We start from the raw sequence: 22,307 nt of genomic DNA, 5'->3' as shown, positions 1-22,307 counted from the left end.
TGATAGTGAAAGGAATATAAATGTTATAACACTTGGTCTTTTTTTAATGAAATGTCCAATGATAGATTGTCCTGAAGGAATTTCTGATATACAAATAGGCTCGTTAGATAGATGAAAATTAATAGAGACTTTTGGAAACATTTCAAAAGCGAATCTATTGTAGTGTTACAACAACGAATGAAATGGAAAACCAAAGAGGCCAAATAGTAGCAGAGGCTCAAATAGTAATTATTAAAGATGAAGAGACTAATCCAGCGAAGTGGCCATTAGCTAAAATTACAAAAATTCATCCCGGAAGTGATGGAAATACTAGAGTTGTAACTCTAAAACTACAAAATGGTTAACAATCCAAGTTATATATTTATGACGGCTAAACTAGGAGCTTCAGTGGCTGAGTTGAGAAATAATCCAGCAATATATTTGGAGCCGATTGGCAAAATAGATATAATAACTTCAATATGGAATTTAATTGATTTTAATCGAATTGTTCATGAAAGAAAATAATAGAAAAAGGCGAGCACCATTCGAATTTGTTAGTACAATTTACCATATATTATTTGGAATTATGGATGCTGATGATGTTGTAAATATGGAAGCAAATATTAACAATATGTTTGACAACCAAAACAATAAAGCAAAAATTTTTAAGTAACAAACATCAATAGTTGATTCTACAATAAATATATTAAAAAAGACAACAAAAAAAGTCAACAAGAATTTCGAAAATATGAATGAACAATTAAAAACAATTTATCTCGAGCTTATAAAAGATCAAAATGTTGAGCGGATGGCTTTGATATTTCAAATATTAAGCATAGAAAGAGTTATAGACGAATGTGAAGAGATTAAAACTTCGATAATCAATCTTCTAATTAACATAAATCGTGGTCGTATAAATCTAAAACTATTAAAGACTTCACAACTTAATACAGAAATTAAATTTATTAGGAACAAGTTACCACACAAATTAATACTACCTGGAAACAATTGGATAATGAATTAGCAGAAATTTATAAATCGATGACTGCTAAAGACTTAATTATTGATTCACGACTGGTCATAAACATAGAAATTCCTTTAATATCGTATAAAGCATCAAACGTATACAAAGTAAATCCAATTCCAAAATATCCCAAGGGGAATATACATAATTATTCCAAAACTAAAAGCAGAACACTAAGTATACAAGTTCCATTTATTTGAATCAATATTTATTATTATAATAAGCCAAGTAGATTTAGATAAATGTTCAACTAACTCAAAGAATCATTATCAATGTCCAGGAAATTGGGCTTGGAAATCAGCTATGGATAATTCATGTGAAGTAGCAGCTTTAAAACAGTTGGGAAATGAAGCATGTGAATTCAAACCTACTACCAATAAAAATATTTGGATACAATTATCATCTCGAAATTGGTGGGTTTACAAATTAATTTGGCAAATCAATGAAACATCTCGAATGTGAAAACAATCAACGAATGCGAATGAAAATCCCTAGTCGTGGCATTATTACAATAAGCGAAGGATGTGCAGCGCGACATGAAGGAGTAACTCTAACAGCATCTCATCATCTCCAATCGGAGAATTAGTATCTCCTTCTTGGCTAAAAGACATTGAAGATATTTCAGAACTGAAAATAAAGCCTTTTGATTCAACATAAATAAATAATACCAAAAATATAGTAATATAGTATACAAGAAATACAACTTCTCAAAAAAGGAAATATAAAATTGAAAGGTATCAATTTTCATCACGTAAGTGGTCACGTTTCGCTTACTTTAGTTTTCATAATAGAACTCATTCCTATTTTATGTATAAGATCGAAATGTATAACAAGAACTGTGACAGTTCCATTTGAACTTCCAATCAGAAATAATTAAAAAATAATAATAAATAATACTTAATAATATACAAAAACATAATAGGATAGTTATGTTAAAACAACAACTGCACTTGGCAGAATGTTCATAAAAATATTAACATGAAAATATTGTAGCCATAAGTTAAAATTATATATAGAAATGTATATTTCTGAGACATGCACATTATTACACAAATATACATATGTAAACAATAAATTAAATTCAGTCCCCTAAATGTAAATTGCAATGATAAGCAAAATAATTGTAATATGACATTTTACTAATAAAAATGCGAAAATTATTGCCTATCAAAGAAAACACATAATTTAAAGTGTATACAAAAATGCATAAAAACAAGAAAAAACGTTAACTTCGGTTGCACCGAAGCTATAATACCCTTCACAGAACTTGATTCCGATCTTTGAATTTGTATTGCAGTTACATGATATAGTGATCTAATCTAAATAATTTCTGCGGAGAATACATTGTGTAATGACTCTTCTATTACACCGAAAGTTAAGGGTTGAGTCGGTCAGTAGATCAACTCACTACCGAGCTCACCCTTAACGAACGGCGTTCACAACTCAGGACACTACGACTCTCCAGAGGATCGACTCACTGCTAAGTCTACTGTCACGCCTGTGATCGCTGTAACAGTCCTGTGCTGACTGACTGATGATCGGCCTGCTTGCTTTCCGCCAAGATTTATTAATTAATTTAATAAAAAATTATTTTTAACTTAAAATATATTTGTTTAAAATTTTTAAAATTTTGAAGAATAGGAAACTAAAAATCTGACGATTAGGGAAATTAAAGCAGTTCAGCTATATATGCTTTACCATGATACTGACTAGGATGCCTGCTCACACGAATACGTACATGTACGGAGAAAGTGGTGAAGATTGTTTGAAAACCTAATATTCAAAAAAACTTCGTAAAGACAACGGACCAAGGGCAGGTCATTTAAGCAACAGCTTTAGTTCTGGTTAAAGATTCCATGGGTTCGTACAAGCTTGGAAGAGCTCTTCTCGACGCATGTTCTCAAGTGAACTTCATGAATGATGAATTCGAACAAAGGTTTCACCTTCGTCGAGGAAAGTATCACATAGGCATTCGCAGTATAGGTGATTAAGTTACCAATATTAAAGCTCGAACCACCACAACAATTAAGTCCCGCACATCAGCATTTCAACTTTCGCTCCAGTTTGGTATTACACCCCATATTGCATACCAACCTGACGCTAAAATTGTCACAGTAAACTGGAGTTTAACAGCCAACACAACTTTGGTCTACGGAACCTTTTTAAACCTCATTTTCCATTCCAAAAGACATTATTTGGCTGGGTGGTTTCTGGAAAATATCAGTCGAAGCACTTTATACCTTCAAATTCATGGTTGCTGTTTAGCGACGACTCTATCGACCTAAATATGCAACACCTTTGGGAGCTCAAAACTGTGGACTGGCCGCCCAAGCCTATTCAACCTGATCATCACGTTTGTGAACGTCATTTTATAGCCACAACACATTAAGATACTAGTGGACGCATAATTATGAGGCTGCCATTTAAGCACAATCCCGCTGCACTTGGAGCCTCATTCGACATCGACCGTCGCCGATTCCTTGCAATCGAACGGCTTGGTGTCTGTAGTAAAGACGCCGAACTTACAAGCGCATCAACAAAGTTACGCGTAGTGTTCGACGCCTCTTGTCGAACTATATGACTTACTTTTGGTTGGACCAATGCCTTACTCAGATTAAAGGCTGAAGTTATTGAGATACTTCGACGCGGTCAATTTCCTCTATCCAAATGGCATTCCAAACATCCAGATTTCATGGAAAGTCATACTATGAAAGAGCTAAATATTACCGATGATTCTATAACAAGTGCACTTGGCGTGACATGGAATCAACGCAGCGACACGTACACAATTCTGTTACAAAGTACACAATACTGTTCATCGCTTCATCACTGTTCGATCCACACGGAGTGCTCTCACCACTCGTAATAACCCGAAAAATAATTATGCAAGAGTTATGGCTGCTAGGATGGGATGAGTCGGTGCCTTAACAATTACATCAAGCCTGGAATAGTTGCTTAGCATCTCTTAACTTGTTTCCATCACCCAATTTGCCCCGCTATTGTCTACTACCAAATGCTCGCGACATACAGTTACATGGGTTTTGCGACACATCAATTCGGGCATACCGATCAGCGATTTACACACCACACAGAAGATTCCAAAGGACAAGTTGCAGTACATTTACTCACGTCGAAATCAAGGGTCGCACAAGTATAAAGACAGTCTTTTCCAAAGTTCGAACTTTGCGGTGCCCACCTTCTCGCTCGCCTGTATGCTAAGATAAAGGATATATTCACCTCTGTTGCCGTAATTATTTTCTTTTGGACTGACTCGCAATTAGTTCTACAATGGTTAAAACAACACTCTGTTTTGTTTTAATTAAGTTTTTCAAAGTTTTCCACATTTTTCTTTTGCACAAAAATTTAGTATGTTCTTTTACACACATGTTGGAGCAAGAAGCGTTTTTCTTTCCTTTTTTAAATATTGTATTGTATTATAATAATTGGATCAACGACGACATCCAAAAGAACCAAAGTGTAAAAATCGTACTATACAAGGTATATTTTTCATTTTCCGACCGACACTACAAATGTAATGTCAAATGTAGCGCGATATCTCAGCTGTTATACAAGTCAGCTGTTATATAAATTTTATACGACAACACTGACGAATACACAATTGAGGGATAACAATTTCAAAAGGATGGCGCCACTAGAAGCCACGTTGTTTAAAAAGTCCTGGAACCGACCGACCGAATAACGAACTCCGATATGCTCCTGTTAGCAATTCATTAGCGAACGATTTATTTTAATAGTTGAGCATATGTACTCTCATATACATACTTGTATTGTTCGCTTCAAAAAGTTTGAGAAAATAATAAAAAGAGATTTACGAGTACAATGCATGCACGTGTGTGTGTGTGTATTAATAAAATATAAGCAGTGAATTTACGAACGCTATCAAATGAGAGCTATGGCAGTATTTTATCCAGAGCACAGGTAAACGTCATTAGGGTGACCCAACATGTATATTAATACAAATACAATAAAATTTGAAAACTTTATTTATTTCTTACAAAAAAAGTCTTAAATTCACGACGGCTTATTGACCATTTCCAAGCTTTTTATACTCTCGCAGCATGTTGCTACAGAGTAAAATAGTTTTATTCACCAAACGGTTGCTTGTATCATCTAAAACTAATCGATATAGATATAGAGTTATGTATATATAAATGACCAAGATGACGAGACAAGTTGAAATCCCGATGACTGTCTGTCCGTGTAAGCGATAGCTTGAGAAAAAATTGAGATATCTTGATGAAAATAAGGCGCACATATGTTCTTTGGTACCAAAGGAAGGTTGAAGGTATTGCAGATGAGCGCAATTGGACTAGTGATACGCCCACAAACAATTATGGACCGAAAACCTATAAATCACTAAATTGAGATACAAAACTGTAATTTGGTACAGATGGTCGTTGTAGCGATTGACATTGGTCTAAAAATTTTAAAGAAGTTGATAATGTACATACATTTCTTCCAAATCACTGAAGCTTAACTAAACTTGCTGAGAAGAAGCTCTTTTAGCATTTCTTCATACGCTGCGGTGGCTTTGTTGCCTAGATCGATCTTGGATATATTTGTGCTCCCAATTTATGCCACTATCAATAATTTATTAAGATTTGCTCTCGTATATTGTTAAATGATTATTTATTTATTTATCATTTTACATTACAAAAACCAGACCACATGATAACAGATATAATATTTATAATATCAGTTTTATTTTGAAAAAATAAGGATACATCGAAGTAAACAGAGCGACAAATGTCAGAAGTATATGTTATATCTCAACTAAATGCCTTTTATGTTTTCTTATATAATTTTCCAGTTAACAATGTCGTCGTAAGGATCAGCAATAATCTGCCATAATGGGACGATTGTGATTGTGGATATAGTCTAACTTGATACTCATATTTCTTCGATTAGTAAAATTTGTCAGCATATTTAGCACAAGTTGTTCATAAGTTGGTACTTTATGACTACCTAGAAAAATTTAGACAAGTAAGCTTTTCCAAGCTTTAATTTCTGGAACAGTCGTAACCTTGATAAAATCTGTATCTTTCATGATTCGCCGTATTGCAGGACCAGCAAATAGTCCACTTTTGACTTTTCTATACCAATCTTCGGAAATGTTCCGCAAATATATGTAAATAAAACAATACCCTTTCAAGTACATTTTTGGCAAATTGCTATATAATTTCTAAATTGATCACGTATAAAATCCCTGAGTTCATTTTGAAAAAGTGACTTTGGCATAAATTTTTCAGCATCCCATTTTCATTGGGTAAAACTGGACATTTAGTAGACTGTAGGTTTTGATTTCTCCACGTTTGGATTTATTAAACCTTATTAAGTATATGCACAAGCCAATAAAGTCTGCGTTCACCCGACACTATTTTGTAAGTGAAGTAAAAACACAATGTATATAGGTAATTCAGTTAAAATTCTCTACATGTATTTCTTTTTTATATTTTTAAGTTCAAAATGCAAAAAACAAAAATGTATATTCCTATTTTCATTTTTGTGATAACGGGATTTTAGTATAGGGGGAAGTAAACATAGGCACCATTAAGTCTGCGTTCAGCTTTAAAATTAGTTACAAAAGTATTAAAAATGATAAAGAAAAATTAAATTCAATATTTTTTTGGATAGCCGGGTTGTTTTAAAGCCTCGCTCAATCGATCTGGCATTGATCTTACCAACTTATCAGTTTTCTCAGCTGTAATCTGGGACCATTCTGCTTTCTTAACACTTCGCAAGGCCTCTTTACTTGTAATTGTATGCTGTTTTTCCAACAGATCCCATAGATGCTCAATAGGATTGTGGTCAGGTGATTGAAGGGGCGTTTTAAGTTGTCTAGGAGTATTTTACAAGAGCCAAAGTTTAACTATTTCCGCAGTATGCTTCGGGTCATTGTTTTGTTGGAACCAAAACGTCGAAGATAATCCAAGATTCTCTACACTTTGTTTCAAATTGTTTTTAAAAATGTTCAAATAATCCCATTTATCCATTGTGGATTTAATAAATTCAAGCTGACCCACACAACCAGCCGCCATGGAACCCCACACCATAATTCCGCCACCTCCGTGTTTAACTGTACCCACAAGATTTTGCTTTTCAAGGGCAGTTCCTGACTTGCGCCACACAATTTGTTGACCTTTGATGCCAAAAATGCAAAATTTACTTTCATTCGAAAATATTACTATGAGCAAATTCAATGCGCTTTCTCGCCTGTTTACAAGTGAAATATATGGTTTCTTTCGAACGACTTTACCATGATATTCAGCTTTTCGTAAAATTTTTCTAGCAGTTTCGGCACAAATTGTTATTTTAATGTTTATATTTACGTTTTCAATAATCTTTGTGGGCGTAATTCGAGTTTTAACTTTCCCCATATTTATTATTTTCCGTTCTTCCCGGGCTGATAATATTTTCGGACGGCCACATCGCGGTTTTGACGTTAAAATTCCGGGTTTTTTAAATTGTTTACGACGCGCTGGACAGAAGAATACGTTCTTTCAATAATTTATCCACAACTTAATGATAATTTTTCTTTCCGACTGACTAATTTCTTTTCCTTTGATTTCCATTTTTTTAAATATTATTAAAACGCGTCACAAACTCTTTAAACGACTAATTATTTAAAACACAATAGAATCTACGCAAAAAGAACAAACAAATTCATGAGAAGTAACGGTATTTCCAATTCAAGCTAACTGAACGCAGACTTAATGGTGCCTATGTTTACTTGTGCTTACACTAAAATCCAGTTATCACAAAAATGAAAATAGGGATATACATTTTTGTTTTTGCATTTTGAACTTAAGAATATAAAGAAGAATCACATGCAGAAAATTTGAACTGAATTACCTATTTACATTGTGTTTTTACTTCACTTAAAAAAATGTGTCGGGTGAACTTAAGAATATAAAGAAGAATCACATGCAGAAAATTTGAACTGAATTACCTATTTACATTGTGTTTTTACTTCACTTAAAAAAATGTGTCGGGTGAACACAGACTTTATTGGGTATGTGTATATAAATGATGAGCTTAGTCGATTTAGCCATGCCCGTCCGTCTGTATAAGTTAACGCTGTTAACGCTCAAAAGCTTGAACTATACGTTTCCCACGATACGGAAGGGCATCAACAACAACAATACTTATAAAATGCTGATGCCATGTCTGCCTCGCCGGATCAACGTAACAATAGCCGCTACATGCGAATCGATTCCGCCAAGTCAGCAAGAAGACACCTGTGCTCGCAAGGTGATGCAGAAGTTTAATGTTAAGAAGTTAATATTGTAAAAATTAGTCTAAGTTTCACTATGATTCAATAAAGACGGCTTCGGCCTAAAAATTATATTTTTTTACAAAACGTAACATAAAATATAACAACTTATATACGCGAACTAGTCTTTCAATTTTTAAGATATTGATCTGAAATTTTGCACACGTCCCTTCCTCATCAAAAAGCTGTCGGAACCGCCGTTATCGGGCCACTGTAGCACATAGCTGCCATACAAACTGAACGATCGGAATCAAGTGCTTGTATGGAAATTTTTTTATTTGACGAGGTGTCTTCAGAAAATTTGGTAGATATTTTTATGTAAGACATCGTTAAAAGCTCCAATGAAATTGTTTAAACTCGACCAAAAACTTAGAAGAACGAGAAGGTGCAGGTTCGACAGCGAACATTTGTATAATCAGAGAACTTAGAAGAACGAGAAGGTGCAAATTGAATTTTGTATGATGCTCGATTGGACGGCTAACAGAGCTGAAAAATTGCGATTAAGGAGCTCACCATTTTCTATAGTATTTGCTGTTATTTAACAGAAATGAGTATTAATTCTAGAGCAAGTTTGATGTTGATTTGGGAGTTAATATGGACCCTAAGCTTAATTTTAGTCTAACATGGTCTTGAAAGCAAAAACTGTTTTCAGTTTTGTAAAACGTTGGTCTAAAGAATTTAGAGATCCGTATATTACTAAAACACTTTATACAACTTTGGTTAGACCTAAGTATATTGGAATATGGCTCTTACGTATGGAACTCTAGCTACCAAATCCATTCTGACAAGTTAGAGTCTGGTCAAAAACATTTTTTACTTTTCGACTTAGCGCATTTCCGATGGGATTCTAGGGTAAGTCTACCCCATACACTAGTCGGTTAAAACTTATTAATCTACCTACACTTTCTAGTCGTAGGGAAATGCTTGGCATAATATTCTTAGTGAAAATTTTGAATGGAACAGTTTGCAATTCTTTCTCCAGTCTGAAATGAAATTTAATATCCCGGTTCGCCTTTCGAGGCAGTTTAGACCTTTACTGCTAAAATCCTGTAGATCAAATTTTGAACTAAACGAGCCATTCCGCCGTATATGTCATGATTTTAATTCTCATTCCAGCACATTTGACTTATCTGACTCACTTTTCAAAATTAAAAAGACTTTATTGTTTTCTCTTAATAAATGAAAATGTAACAATTAATTATATTGTAACTTTAAATCTTGGCTGTTGAAATTTTTGTTTCTGTTGCTGAGCAGTTTTAGATCTCAACACTTGAAAAACTCTCTTGCGCCCCCCGCATCGGTTGGGCGGGAGGAGGGTAATCGTTAGGTTATTATTATAACAACGTTCTCTGACAAAAACGTATCTCCCAACATAAAGAGATAAATTAAATACTTTAAATAAAAAATACAAATGCCACTTCACATATGCATGATTATTTTTTGTCATATAAACGATTTTTATGATAAAAATTGATAAAATATGATTTTTTTTGCACAAATGAGGCATAATAAAATGCGAAAGATTATGCAAAAAAAATATATATTTTACTTTTTTAATAATTTTCTAATATCAATTGTTGCAGAATTAATAATTTATGTATGCACTTATGTACATCAATATGTTATATTATATAATATAATAATATATTATCACTTATCAATAAAAACATGTGCGCGCACTTCTTTATATGTAAGTATGTATGTACAAATATGCGTATGACATTGCAAAATAAGTAATGCATACGCAAATCTTCATATATACATATATATGCGTACAAATGTTAGTATGGGAGCCAATAGAAAAAATACAAACGTAGTTATACAAAAACAACAATTCTCTCAAATAGCATGAGCAGCATCAAAAATCAATATGGCAGCCAAATTGGCAAATCCTAAATTTGTAGTAAATCTCACAACAATAACATTTTCATTCATGAACGCTGGCGCACATGCAATAAGCTAAGTCGTTTCATTCATAAAAGCAAACGCCTTACACATCTCCCCGAGCTGCGCTTGCCCACAAGCTTCTTTTCGCGACGATGACAAAAGCTAGAAATCATAAATTGAACAACTTTTTTATGTTCCCTCTAGAAGGGAAAAGTGACAACAATGCAAGCTCACAAAACACAGAAGAAAGTGAAAAAAGTGGCAACAAAGCTTTTGTCGATTTAAAATGTTTTACAATTCTGAAATATTTTTCCGTGACTCACAAAAATCTGTGTCAATATGTATGCATGCTCATAGAGCGGCAAGGGAAGCGTTGACAATCGGCGAGCGTTCGTTTATTTTTCGGCACATCTCGGATTTTCTACCAACAACACAATGTTGTGACGCTTTGTCGTCGCGTCAGTCTTGACTCTTTGACATAAAAGCAAAAAACGTGAGCTTCGATCATTGGTTGACCGTGTCAACGGAGATTTCACATGAAGTAATAAGTGTTCATATCTACATACATATGTTGTTTTTAGACAAATTTACAAATATTTTCACACATGATATGAAAATGCCGACGGCAAAACACAACTCTCTACTTTTATGACTCCATAATAGTGTCAAGTACAATACGTGAATTATTTTAAGAAATTTATCAAAATACTTTATTAGGAATAATTTAAAAGTATTTTGATATATTTCTCATAATAAAGTAAAAATGAATTACCATAAAATAATTTAAAAATAATAAATAATAGTTCAATAAAAGGGAATATATTTCAAATGGCATACCAATATTCCCAGTTTGGCATACATATTATATTCTCTTCAATATTCGCCGATAGGTTATTTTAAAAGAGCGCATGTGTATAGATTCACCGCTGTTATAAAAGCGAGAAATGTTATTTGTTTCTCCAGCGTGTGAGGTGAACTCCTTGATAAAATGTTACAAAAGTTCGCTGCCAAACCTGCACCTTCTCGTTGTTCTAAGTTCTCTGGTTAAAGAGTCAATCTGTCGAAGGACTGAATCGACCACAAAGCGTCACATCATTGCGTGGTTGGTAGAAAATCCGAGAAGTGCCGAAAATAAAATGAGATTCGAATTCAATCCTTTGCGTTTAAAATTATTTCTGTTTAACAGCCAAAAATTAAAATCATATATCATGTTTTGCGTTGTACGCGGGTAAATTCAGAACTTGTAGTAGCAAGTTTAAGTATAATAATTTATAACAAGTAAGGAAGGGCTAAGTTCGGATGTAACCGAACATTTTATACTCTCGCAAAGTCAAATGGTATACTCGTTTGAGATTTCTTTGTGGATTGACTGATATTTTCGGTAGAAGGTCAACTATAGGCACTGGGGTCCACATATTTAGTACTTAGGGGTTTGAACAGTTTTGGTTCGATTTAGACAATTTTTGGCCACAAGGTGGCATACTTTAATTGCATTATTCACGCAAAGTTTTACCCCGATATAATCATTGTTACCTGATTTGCATAGTGGAAAGTGAAAGAATCAGATGGAATTGAAAATGGTGTTACATGGGAAGTAAGCGTGGTTGTAGTCCGATTTCGCCCATTTTCGCACTATGACATAGAAACATGAAAAGAACGTTATGCACCGAATTTGGTTGAAATCGGTTGAGCAGATCTCAAGATATGGGTTTTCACCTAAAAGTGGGCTGTGCCACGCCCACTGTCTAATTTTGAACGCGGTTCCTATAAAGTCATCTTATACCATCTCAGAGATAAAATTTAATGTCTCTGGCGTGTTTAGTGATTTATCGCGATTTTAGTAGTTTTTAACAGTACCGTTATATGGGGAGTGGGCGGAGTTGCCACCCGATTTCAACTATTTTCACACCGTCAATAGAAGTGCTAAAAACATTTCCTTCCAGTGAATTTTGTTATTATAGCATTAGCAGTTTAGGAGATATGCATATTAAACCTATTAGAGGCAACCACGCCCACTTTTAAAAAAAAAATTTTAACTGCAGATGTCCCTCCCTAATGTGATCCTGTGTACCAAAAAACAGTCTTGTATCTTATTGCGGAGCTTAGTTATGGCAAGTTATTTGTTTTTGATTAATGGCGTTTTGTGGGCGTGGCAGTGGTCCGATTACGCCCATCTGCAATACCAACCGTCTCACGGTACCATGAAACATGTCTACCAAGTTTCATAAAAATATCTCAATTTTTACTCAAGTTAGAGCTTGCACGGACGGACGGACAGACGGACGGACGGACGGACAGACAGTCACCCGGATTTCAACTCGTCTCTTCATCCTGATCATTTATATATATATAACCCTATATCTAACTCGATTAATTTTAGGTGATACAAACAACCGTTAGGTGAACAAAACTATTATACTCTGTAGCAACAGGTTGCGAGAGTATAAAAATATGCTTAATTTTTTTTTTTGTCGTTGTACGGTTAAGATTGTTAAAATGAATTAAAAAATAATAAACAATTAAAAGATATTTAATATATAATGTTATTTTATTTATTATTACGAAATTATATAAAACAGAAGTGATTGTAATTTACAATTGTAATCTTTTTTTACACTTTTTTATTCTAAATAATCAATAAATTTGTAAATGACCAAAATAAATATTGCTTTTGTTTATTTAAGTCTGTTTATTCAAAGTTTGTATATTCAAAGTATACATTTTATTTAACTGAATAATCCTCGCAACTCGCGCTACGTTGCCTGTCTTGTCTCGTTGCCTCGTTTCGACTGACTACTCGTTGTCTGCTTTGCCACACCGTTCATCCTCTGCCGTATTGCCATCTAACGTTGACAGCTCGGCCACTGCTGATGGATCGTCTCTCCTGGACGATTTTCCATTTTGTTTCATAATCGTCATCAGTCATACTCAAAGCGCACCAGGGCTTCATGTTGTCATTCGTAAATATTCCTGCATAGCGCTTTCGCTGGTTCGTTATTTCTGGTAGATCTTCTACCACATAACGATCGTTGGGTAAAATCTTTGTTACCAAATACGGAGCTTTGTATAACGGATCAAGCTTATGAGACGTACCAGTTGGAGGAGGTACGTAATCGATTACTACCAGATCTCCTTCGTTATACTGTCTCGGCTTATGATGTTTGATGTCGAAACGTTTTTTTAATTTAGCCCTTTCTATGTTAATTCGTTCGGCCGCTGATTTCAGTCGGAAGTCTTCATGTTGAGTTTTTCCGTCGTCGTCGTCATCTGTGATAGCTTGGATCAATCGATTCGTTGTGACGTCGCGTGGCTTATAATTGAAAACTAAGCTATTGGGGCTTTGTTTCGTAGTTGCGTTGCTTTGGGAGTTTATGTTCCATTGAAGTTGTGGTAGTGCTTCGTCCCATTCTTTATCGGCTTTAATGCTGCATTTGAGTGATGCCAAAACTGGCTTATTGACACGCTCGGCTTGACCGTTGGCATGGGGCGTGCGCACTGCTACTTTGACATGCTTGATGTCATACCTGTCGGTGAAGCTCTGAAACTCCTTTGATGTGAAAGCTGTGCCCCTGTCGGAAACTATTTGCCTCGGACACCCGTAGATTGTAATGTAATCTCGTAGTGTGCTGACAACGGGAGTTGTTTTCGTATTACGTAATGCTTTTAGTATAACATAATTCGTGAAAGCACACACAATGACCAAAATGTATACATTGCCATGTTTACTTCGTATAAAAGGCCCTCGATGGTCAATATGTATGCATCTAAATGGTATTGGCACCACTTTGCTAACATGGAGCTTTGCTTCCTTCTTGCCACCCGATGCTTTGTTAATGCAACATTCTGGACACGATGCAATATAGGATTTCACATACGGTCGCATACGAGCAAACCAAAAGTCTTTGGATAATCGTTCGCATGTCTTATCCAGTCCAGAATGTCCCGCCTCATCGTGACATGCTCTCACTAAACGCCATTTTACGCCTCTCGGGACCACTAGCCTCTTGTTTTCCTGTACTTTGCGATATAACCGCTGACCTTGCCATATATAGTCATCTTTCAGTTGCTGTGCGTTAAATGTTTTTTTGCCGTTTAAAACTTCGATGATTTCTTTTAATGTCTCGTCTTGTCTTTGCATCGCCGATACCCAATCGTTGTCAATTTTCACCACGGGATAAATTGATTCGGCGATCGCTGTTGGTTCTACTGGTGGAAGCGTTGGACATCTGCTTAACCCATCAGCTAACGTATTCTTTGTACCTGCGCGGTGAACGCATTGAAAGTCAAACTCCTGTATTTTGAGCCACCACCTCGCCACTCGCGGTAGCAGTGGTGTTGTCGCTTTAGTGACCGCCACGGCGTTGCAGTCTGTGATTACCTTAAACCTATGTCCAATCAAATACATTCGGTAACGTTGCAGTGTTTCAACTATCATCAGAACTTCTAATTCGTGGCTAGCATAGTTGCGTTCTGCGTCATTACACTGTCTGCTGAAATAGAATACCGGTTTCCACTCGGACTCCTCGTCGTTCTGCATTAGCACTCCGGATAACCCTGCGAAACTGGCATCCGTGTGCACCTCGTGGGCTTTTGTTGCGTCGTATATAGTTAAGACTGGCTTGGTTGTTATTAGACTTTTAAGCTTTTCAAATGCGTGGTTTTGTTCTTCATTCCAAACAAACTCTGCGTTCTTCTTTAGTGACAATGTCAATGGTTGTGCCAAAATGCTGTACCCTTTAACAAACTTCCGGAAGTAACCAGTTATACCCAGAAATTGTCGTTCGGCTTTTGTTGTTGTTGGTTTCGGAAACTCTTCAATTACTTTGGTTTTGATTTCCCCTGGTCGTATGCCTTTACTGTCTATATCATGCCCCAGGAAACGTACATGCTGCGCTAAAAATGTACATTTGGATGGTCTAAGCGTAAGACCTGACGCTTTTACGGCTTCAAGAAATTCTTTAAGTACCTCGATACCTTCGTCGAGTGTTTTTGTGGCTATGATGACCTCATCTACATAGTTGACTACTTTGTCCCGATGCTTAAGTGTCTTGATTAAATTGACAATAATTTTCTGGAAAACCATGGGAGCGTTTACCAACCCAAAAGGCATAACGTTATGCTCGAACAATCCCTCAGGTGTTTAAAATGCTGTGAATTTCTTTGATTCTTCGTTCATTGGTACTTGATAGTAACCGGATGTCATGTCCAGTGTTGAAAAGAACTTATTTCCCGATAACCGTGAAAATAGCTCTTCGACTATCGGCATTACATAGTTTTTCTTAACAGTGACTTCATTGAGTGCTCGGTAGTCAATACACATTCGACTTTCGCCGTTGGACTTCTTCACTAAGAGAACTGTTGCTGCGTGTGGTGAATTACTCGGACGGAAGATGTCGTTGTCTAGCAGTTCCTTTAAAACCTTTGATAACATTGGTCGCTGTGAGAACGGAACTTGATAACGTTTGCCCAGAATAGGCCCTGGTACAGTAACTTCTATCGTCATATGCGCGTTGTTACATCTACCGATTTGGTTGATACTTTCTGCAAAACAATTTTTATAAGTCAACAAAATATTCATTGCCTTGCCTCGTTCCTGCTCCGATAAATCGCTAGATACGTTAAGGTCTACCCTTTTAGCAGTTTAGCTTCTTGCAGATGTAGCACCCCCTTTTCATTTACCATTTGATAACCGTTACTTTGTAGAACGTCTCGACCCACTAAAATATCGTAGGGTAATAACTCGTCCTGAACTAGGTATAGTGTCACTTCATGTTTGACGTTGTCGATTGTTGCAACTACGTTGACCTGACGTGTCACCTTTACTTTGGACCCGCCGAAACCCATGAAGCATCTGTTAGCTTCCTGAGTCTGCATCCCGTTGGCTGCCGTTTCCCGTATCAACGAGCATACGCTGCCTGTATCGATGAACGCTTCAAATTTATTCCCATTAAGCTCCACTATTTTCATAACTGGAGGAGCCCCGTCGTCTTCCTGGTGATTGGTAATGTTTGCAACTGATGCCTTTTTACTGCATGTTTTAGCTACATGACCCATTTTTGAATATATCGAGCATCGTAGTTTCCGTTGTGGTTGCGGGCACTTGGCTGCTATTTGTCCCAACTTGTTGTAATTGAAGCACTTTATTTGTGTGTACTTCCCATTGTATTTAATTTCGGTCTTCGTTGGCTGGTTTGGTGGTATTGATGTTACCGATGCACTACTGATTACTGATAAATTCTTTAATGCAACCAATAATTCACTACACGTTGTAAAATTCATCGTTGCTAATGGCTTAGTTACTGCGCTATCATTGAGACCGCTGATGATGTGCATGTTGATAGATACGTCATCCACCCTTCCTTGCCTACCTATGGTTAGCATAGAGTAAAAATACTCTACATAGTCTTCGCCGTTTTTACGTTTGCGTTTCATAAGCAATTTATGAATCTCCGCTGCATTGTGCGTTGTTGGAAAATCCGCTTAAAATGCGTACACAAATTCTGACTAGGTCTGAAAAACTGATTGTGCATCCAGCCAACGTTTGGCCATGCCTTTCATTTTGTGTTGCACTGCGATCAAAACTCTGTTTTCCTTCCAGCCGTAGCATTGTTGCAATTGTTCAGTTCGCGTTATAAATTGTGTTGCTGACGTTGAACCGTTTATTGGGTCGAATTCAGGCATAATCCCTATCATGTCCTGAATCGACATCTCTCGCTGTATTGGTCTCTTAAATCATGAGCTGATTCCCAAGTTGATACACTTGACCCTGGTGACTCTAAGTCGTTGTTGATTGCCGCTTGTTGAATTTCCTCCCTATTCGGTACCGCTGTTGAATTTTGGGTGATCGCTGCCATAGCTGACGTTAAACCTGCGATTGCTTCTTTTAAACTGTTGAGTTGCACTTGTAGGACTGGAACTTTCATCTTCAATGTCGATTGCTTCTACTTCGTCGGCACCTAGAACCTCTTGCAGTTTTGATAACTTGATTGCCTTAGTACCCGTCAGTGGTAAATCGTTTGCTCGTAGAAGTGTATTAAGCTGACTGACCTTTAGCGTATTTATTTTGATCATCTTGCGTCTTTTGTTTTGAGCTTCTAACTCGTTGCTCTTCTAACGTCGCCTTACTCGTGCTCGATATTGATGTTTCGTTTCACTTTCTTGTGTTTGTACTCTTCAGTACCTTGCTCTCTCTTCTTACCAGATGCTTGCACCCGCTATTACGTTGTGTGTGTATTTCTCTTAAAATTTTATCCGTTAACTCGCTGATGTAGTGACGTTGAATTGGCGTCGTTTCGCCGCTTCGGTTCACAACTTCGTAGCAGCGCAGTTGATATTTTCTAAGCAGAGAAGTTCATGACGCCCGTTGCACGTTCGAGCTTGCTAATTTTCTGCTGCTTAATCGTTTTGTGTAAAAATGCCGGTCCTTTATTGTTGCGTGTCTGAACTTGCACGCTGTACGTATGACAACCAATGTACTGTTTGTTGATTTGCACGCGTTGCAAATACTTCGTTTGTCTTATTTCGTAAGACGTTGATATTTCTCTGTGGTGTCTTTCGCAGAATTTGCTGCGCCGTTGAAATTCTGCAAAACAAGGAACTTTACCGTTGCGCCGTTTTGCAATTCGGGCCGTTTTGCACTGCTCAACCCTTGGATCGCTGAAAAACACTTGTTCCTCTCTTTTACGCCGTTACACCACTGCTACGTTTTATTTGTCTCCTTTGTAGACTATTGGATACACTAATCCCATTTCTGAGATGTAAATGACCAAAATAAATATTGCTTTTGTTTATTTAAGTCTGTTTATTCAAAGTTTGTTTATTCAAAGTATACATTTTATTTAACTGAATAATACTCGCAACTCGCGCTACGTTACCTGTCCTATCTCGTTGCCTCGTTTCGACTGACTACTCGTTGTCTGCTTTGCCACACCGTTCATTCTCTGCCGTATTGCCATCTAACATTGACAAAGTATACAACAAAATAAAATTATCTGAACTTATTATGGTAAATTATCAATTTCTTCAACGTTGACGGTGTCGTTGCTTGCATCGCGACCAGCAATCTCAGCCCTTATCAGCGGCCTGTGATGCGAGAAGTACGAGACGAGTCTTCGCGTCGTCAATTTATCCAATCGACACGTGAGCACGCCGTCGATGAAAGTTTGATTCCTCGTCGTAAATTCCGTCAACTTGTTGCTTAAAACTAAACCCCAGTTTAAAAAGAAAAAATCTTGAAATTCCGAACCAACTGGGGAATTTAAGTCGATATTGAAATCACCGGCTAAAATTACGGGTACGTCGTATAATTTTCGATCTTTTACCATTTTGAAGATCGTGGCGTTTGGCGCTGTAACCCATGAAATGAAATTCAAAAAAGTCTTTTAATTCTTTGATCGTTGTACCGGGAGTTATATAGGCCGAAATTAGCAATGCGTTTTGTTCGTTAAAATGATGTTTGCCGCTCAAATACCCCCGATGCCATTGTCGGCAGTAGCAATTTTCCTTACGCTACCGTCTTTGCAATATTTATACAACTCGTGTTCCGTTGCTCGTAGCTATTCGTCTTGAGCTATATTTTCGTAAATTTCCACACCACCAGCTCGAACTCTTTGCATCTTTTATAACCCAACGATTACCCTCCTCCCGCCCAACCGACGCGAGGGGCGCAATCCGCATACGGGCGTAATTAGCCGAGTCAGAAAAGGCACGAGAGTTTTTTAAGTGTTGAGATCTAAAACTGCTCAGCTACAGAAACAAAAATTTCAACAGCCAAGATTTAAAGTTACAATATAATAAATTGTTACATTTTCATTTATTAAGAGAAAATAATAAAGTCTTTTTAATTTTGAAAAGTGAGTCAGATAAGTTAAATGTGCTGGAATGAGAATTAAAAGCATGACATATACAGCGGAATGGCTCGTTTAGTTCAAAATTTGATCTACAGGATTTTAGCAATAAAGGTCTAAACTGCCTCGAAAGGCGAACCGGGATATTAAATTTAATTTCAGACAGGAGAAAAGAACTGCAAACTGTTCCATTCAAAATTTTCACTTAGAATATTATGCCAAGCATTTCCCTACGACTAGAAAGTGTAGGTAGATTAATATGTTTTAACCGACTAGTGTATGGGGTAGACTTACCCTAGAATCCCATCGGAAATGCGCTAAGTCGAAAAGTAAAAAATGTTTTTGAACAGACTCTAACTTGTCAGAATGGATTTGGTAGCTAGGGTTCCATACAACAGAGCCATATTCCAATATAGGTCTAACCAAAGTTGTATAAAGTGTTTTAGTAATATACGGATCTCTAAATTCTTTAGACCAACGTTTAATAAATCTGAGGACAGCTTTTGCTTTCAAGACCATTTAAGCTTAGGGTCCATATTAACTCCCAAATCAACATAGTAAAAAACTTGCTCTTAAAATGCGTAACTGTGCGAAAACATTCAAGGTGGTTTTTTGTAATGTCATTTTGAAACCACAGACGGTCGCAAACCGAACATACGAAACCAAACGGATTGTCGTAGAAACGTTTTTTAAATTCTATGTCTAAATTTGTGAATTTGCTATTAACATGTTCAATTGAAGCTAAAACGACAAATTCGTTATCTGTCGAAGTAAAAGCTTCTAATTGCTCTCTTTCAGCCCCTTTTTTGATTGTACGCAAACGATACAATCGGTCAATTCATTGCGTTTGTTTTATACCATTGGGATTTTTCCTCTTTTTTAAATCTTTATTTTTTCTTAAACGATATAAACGGTTAAAACGTACTTTGTTTTCATTATTACATTTAATGCGTCTCGCACAGTGCATAATTTTCATATATACTACAGTATGTAAAATAACATAGTTTCACGCGTAGCGCAAAATTATATATGCTATTATGTTCAAAAATAACGTCTCCTGCGCCAATTAAATCTGACCGCATACCCAGCGCTAAAACATGATACATGTTAAAATAAATGAACGCTCGCCGATTGTCACCGCTTCCCTTGCCGCCCTAACAGCTTTGCCCACAAATCATTGTAAATATGTATGTTTATATATGAGCATGCATACATATTGACCCAGATTTTTGCGAGTCACGGAAAAATATTTTAGAATTGTAAAATATTTTAAATCGACAAAAGCTTTGTTGCCACTTTTTTCACCTTCTTCTGTGTTTTGTGGGCTTGCATTGTTGTCACTTTTCTCTTCTAGATTGAACTTAAAAAAGTTGTTCAATTTATAATCTCTAGAATTTCTTCAACGTTGACGGTGTCGTTGCTTGCATCGCGACCAGCAATCTCAGCCCTTATCAGCGGCCTGTGATGCGAGAAGTACGAGACGAGTCTTCGCGTCGTCAATTTATCCAATCGACACGTGAGCACGCCGTCGATGAAAGTTTGATTCCTCGTCGTAAATTCCGTCAACTTGTTGCTTAAAACTAAACCCCAGTTTAAAAAGAAAAAATCTTGAAATTCCGAACCAACTGGGGAATTTAAGTCGATATTGAAATCACCGGCTAAAATTACGGGTACGTCGTATAATTTTCGATCTTTTACCATTTTGAAGATCGTGGCGTTTGGCGCTGTAACCCATGAAATGAAATTCAAAAAAGTCTTTTAATTCTTTGATCGTTGTACCGGGAGTTATATAGGCCGAAATTAGCAATGCGTTTTGTTCGTTAAAATGATGTTTGCCGCTCAAATACCCCCGATGCCATTGTCGGCAGTAGCAATTTTCCTTACGCTACCGTCTTTGCAATATTTATACAACTCGTGTTCCGTTGCTCGTAGCTATTCGTCTTGAGCTATATTTTCGTAAATTTCCACACCACCAGCTCGAACTCTTTGCATCTTTTATAACCCAACGATTACCCTCCTCCCGCCCAACCGACGCGAGGGGCGCAATCCGCATACGGGCGTAATTAGCCGAGTCAGAAAAGGCACGAGAGTTTTTTAAGTGTTGAGATCTAAAACTGCTCAGCTACAGAAACAAAAATTTCAACAGCCAAGATTTAAAGTTACAATATAATAAATTGTTACATTTTCATTTATTAAGAGAAAATAATAAAGTCTTTTTAATTTTGAAAAGTGAGTCAGATAAGTTAAATGTGCTGGAATGAGAATTAAAAGCATGACATATACAGCGGAATGGCTCGTTTAGTTCAAAATTTGATCTACAGGATTTTAGCAATAAAGGTCTAAACTGCCTCGAAAGGCGAACCGGGATATTAAATTTAATTTCAGACAGGAGAAAAGAACTGCAAACTGTTCCATTCAAAATTTTCACTTAGAATATTATGCCAAGCATTTCCCTACGACTAGAAAGTGTAGGTAGATTAATATGTTTTAACCGACTAGTGTATGGGGTAGACTTACCCTAGAATCCCATCGGAAATGCGCTAAGTCGAAAAGTAAAAAATGTTTTTGAACAGACTCTAACTTGTCAGAATGGATTTGGTAGCTAGGGTTCCATACAACAGAGCCATATTCCAATATAGGTCTAACCAAAGTTGTATAAAGTGTTTTAGTAATATACGGATCTCTAAATTCTTTAGACCAACGTTTAATAAATCTGAGGACAGCTTTTGCTTTCAAGACCATTTAAGCTTAGGGTCCATATTAACTCCCAAATCAACATAGTAAAAAACTTGCTCTTAAAATGCGTAACTGTGCGAAAACATTCAAGGTGGTTTTTTGTAATGTCATTTTGAAACCACAGACGGTCGCAAACCGAACATACGAAACCAAACGGATTGTCGTAGAAACGTTTTTTAAATTCTATGTCTAAATTTGTGAATTTGCTATTAACATGTTCAATTGAAGCTAAAACGACAAATTCGTTATCTGTCGAAGTAAAAGCTTCTAATTGCTCTCTTTCAGCCCCTTTTTTGATTGTACGCAAACGATACAATCGGTCAATTCATTGCGTTTGTTTTATACCATTGGGATTTTTCCTCTTTTTTAAATCTTTATTTTTTCTTAAACGATATAAACGGTTAAAACGTACTTTGTTTTCATTATTACATTTAATGCGTCTCGCACAGTGCATAATTTTCATATATACTACAGTATGTAAAATAACATAGTTTCACGCGTAGCGCAAAATTATATATGCTATTATGTTCAAAAATAACGT

General features: G+C 36.3%; 1 protein-coding gene across 2 annotated transcripts in view; it reads left to right on the top strand.

Annotated features, from left to right (window-relative positions):
- nAChRalpha4 (nicotinic acetylcholine receptor alpha4) overlaps nucleotides 1-8,369 on the top strand; it is a 946,244-nt gene extending 937,875 nt beyond the window's left edge. The window contains exons 13-14 of one of the 2 annotated variants that reach the window (XR_011397945.1): nucleotides 5,835-6,007; nucleotides 6,089-8,369. The gene's annotated coding sequence lies outside the window, so the exon portion shown is untranslated. Of the gene's footprint in view, nucleotides 1-5,834 lie in introns of both variants that reach the window. The other variant, XR_011397944.1, reaches the window with a different exon arrangement.
- Nucleotides 8,370-22,307: the final 13,938 nt, after the last annotated feature.

This window comes from Bactrocera oleae, chromosome 2 (genome assembly GCF_042242935.1).
Source record: "Bactrocera oleae isolate idBacOlea1 chromosome 2, idBacOlea1, whole genome shotgun sequence".
NCBI lineage: Eukaryota > Metazoa > Arthropoda > Insecta > Diptera > Tephritidae > Bactrocera > Bactrocera oleae.
This window is presented reverse-complemented; position numbering and strand designations above follow the sequence as displayed.